The 2,871-nt window shown below is 41.7% G+C and overlaps 1 pseudogene; it reads left to right on the top strand.

The window, feature by feature from the left end:
- Positions 1-939: 939 nt before the first annotated feature.
- LOC119512698 lies at positions 940-2,320 on the top strand (annotated as a pseudogene).
- The last annotated feature ends 551 nt before the right edge of the window (positions 2,321-2,871 follow it).

Below are 2,871 nucleotides of genomic sequence, written 5' to 3'. Positions count from 1 at the left end.
ATGGTGGGAGTCTCCAACAGACCCATGACCATCTTTAATTTCCCCCAATTCCCTTTCAGTTAGGAGATTTATAGGGCACTCATCAATTTTTTGTTAGCCCCTCTGTCCCAATTCACCTTCTTGAAAGAGATTTCCTTGGACTATTCCAAGCACACTTATCTTTCTCCCAAAAGGGGCAAATTAATTTGTAACTCTTAGAAGCAGACTCAACAGACCATGGTAAGGAATTAAGTCCTATACATATTCCCATCCTTTCAGTCAAAGAAATAGAATTTAAACACCACCTCATTTATCTACTATGCCAACCCATCTTCTGCTGCTCTAGGATACCCTAATTACAAATCACAGGCATACCTCAGAGACATTGTGAATATCACAATAAAGTGAGTAGCGAATCACATGAATTTTTTGGTTTCCCAGTGCATATAAGTTATGTTTACACTATGCTGTTGTCTGTTAAGTCGGCCATAACATTATGTCTAAAAAAAACAATGTCCATACCTTAATTAAAATGTGACACAGAGAAACAAAGTAAGCATATGCTGTTGGAAAAATGGCACTGATAGACTTGCTTGATGTAGGGTGGCCAACAACCTTCAATTTGTAAACCATGCAATATCTGTGAAAGCACAATAAAATGAGATATGCCTGTACCCTTTTTCTCTTTGTCCATGAATGAGATGGGAACATGTTAGGTTTCCTTACACAACAGCAGGGAGACCACCATAGACCTCTAGGATATTATAGCCAGCAATTGGAGGCTGTTGCCAAGGGACTCCCCCTTGCATGAGACCCACTGCTGCTAGGGCAAAACTTTCGGAATCAGTTGAAGAATTAATTATGGGATCTCCTTTAATATTTATGTCTCCCTTTTTTTCACAACAGGTTTGCTGCCAGAACACAGATGTCATGAAAACCATCACTGATTCTTAAGCCAAAATGGGAAAGGAAAAGACTCATATCAACATTGTCATTATTGGACACATAGATTCAGGCAAATCCACCACTACCGGCCACCTGATCTACAAATGTAGTGGAATTGACAAAAGAACCATCAAAAACTTTGAGAAGGAGGCTGCTGAGATGGGAAAGGGGTCCTTCAAGTATGCCTGGGTCTTGCATAAACTGAAAGCTGAACATGAGCATGGTATCACCATTGATATTTCCCTGTGGAAATTTGAGACCAGCAAGTACTATGTGACCATCATTGATGCCCCAGGACACAGAGACTTTATTAAAAACATGATTACAGGCACATCTCAGGCTGACTGTGCTGTTCTGATTGTTGCTGCTGGTGTTGGTGAATTTGAAGCTGGTATCTCCAAGAATGGGCAGACCCATGAGCATGCCCTTCTGGCTTACACACTGGGTGTGAAACAACTAATTGTTGGTGTTGGCAAAATGGATTCCACCGAGCCACCCTACAGCCAGAAGAGATACAAGGAAATCATTAAGGAAGTCAGCACCTACATTAAGAAAATTGGCTACAACCCTGACACAGTAGCATTTGTGCCAATTTCTGGTTGGAATGGTGACAACATGCTGGAGCCAAGTGCTAACATGCCTTGGTTCACGGGACAGAAAGTAACCCATAAGGATAGCAATGCCAGTGGAACCATGCTGCTTGAAGCTCTGGGTTGCATCCTGCCACCCACTTGTCCAACTGACAAACCCTTGCATCTGCCTCTTCAGGATGTCTACAAAATTGGTGGTATTGGAACTGTCCCTGTGGGCTGAGTGGAGACTGGTGGTCTCAAACTGGGCATGATGGTCACCTTTGCTCCAGTCAACATTACAACTGAAGTAAAGTCTGTTGAGATGCACCATGAAGCTTTGAGTGAAGCTCTTCCTGAGGATAATGTGGGCTTCAATGTCAAGAACATGTCTGTAAAAGATGTTTATTGTGGCAGTGTGGCTGGTGACAGCAAAAATGATCCACCAATGGAAGCAGCTGGCTTCACTGCTCAGGTGATTATCCTGAACCATCCAGGCCAAGTCAGTTCTGGCTATGCACCTGTGCTGGATTGTCATCCAGCTCACATTTCTTGCAAGTTTGCTGAGCTGAAGGAGATTGGTCATCGTTCTGATAAGAAGCTGGAAGATGGCCCCAAATTTCTGAAATTTGGTGATGCTGCCATTGTTGATATGGTTCCTGGAAAGCCTATGTGTGTGGAGAGCTTCTCTGATTATCCTCCTCTGGGTCATTTTGCTGTTCAGGATATGAGACAGTTGCTGTGGGTGTCATCAAGGCAGTGGAAAGGAGGCTGCTGGAGCCGGCAAGGTCACCAAGTCTGCCCAGAAAGCTCAGAAGGCTAAATGAATATTACCTATAACACCTGCCAGCCCAGTCTTAATCAGTGGTGGAAGAACGGTCTCAGAACTGCTTGTCTCAACTGGCCATTTAAGCTTAATAGTAAAAGACTGGCTAACGATAAAAATGCATTGTAAAACTTTCAGAAGGAAAAGAATGTTTTGTGGACCATTTGTTTTTGTATGGCAGTTCTAAGTTATTAGTTTTTAAAATCAGTACTTTTTAAGTGGAAAAATGACCAAAAATCTGTCACAGAATTTTGAGACCCATTAAAACAAAGTTTAATGAGAAACCTGTGTCTTCTTTTGAAAAATCAGCCTTGAATTGCTCAGGCAAAAGACGAGTGCTCATAACCTATTTCTGGTGTCTCATCTGTTGAAATTTGATAATATGATAGTTCAAGTTTAACAGTTTTTTAGGCCAAATTGAGGGATTTTTCACTTGCTAATTGGAGGGATCATCACTTAAGTTGATTTAAATACTTAGTAAAAAACTGGGGGTGGTTTGTTGGTGGCAACCTTAGAATGGAAAAGCAAAGGGTAATTTGTAATGTTCATAAG

The sequence above is a fragment of the Choloepus didactylus genome, chromosome 17 (assembly GCF_015220235.1).
Source record: "Choloepus didactylus isolate mChoDid1 chromosome 17, mChoDid1.pri, whole genome shotgun sequence".
NCBI lineage: Eukaryota > Metazoa > Chordata > Mammalia > Pilosa > Megalonychidae > Choloepus > Choloepus didactylus.
Note: the sequence above shows the minus strand (reverse complement) of the source record. Positions and strands in the feature narration are given on the sequence as shown.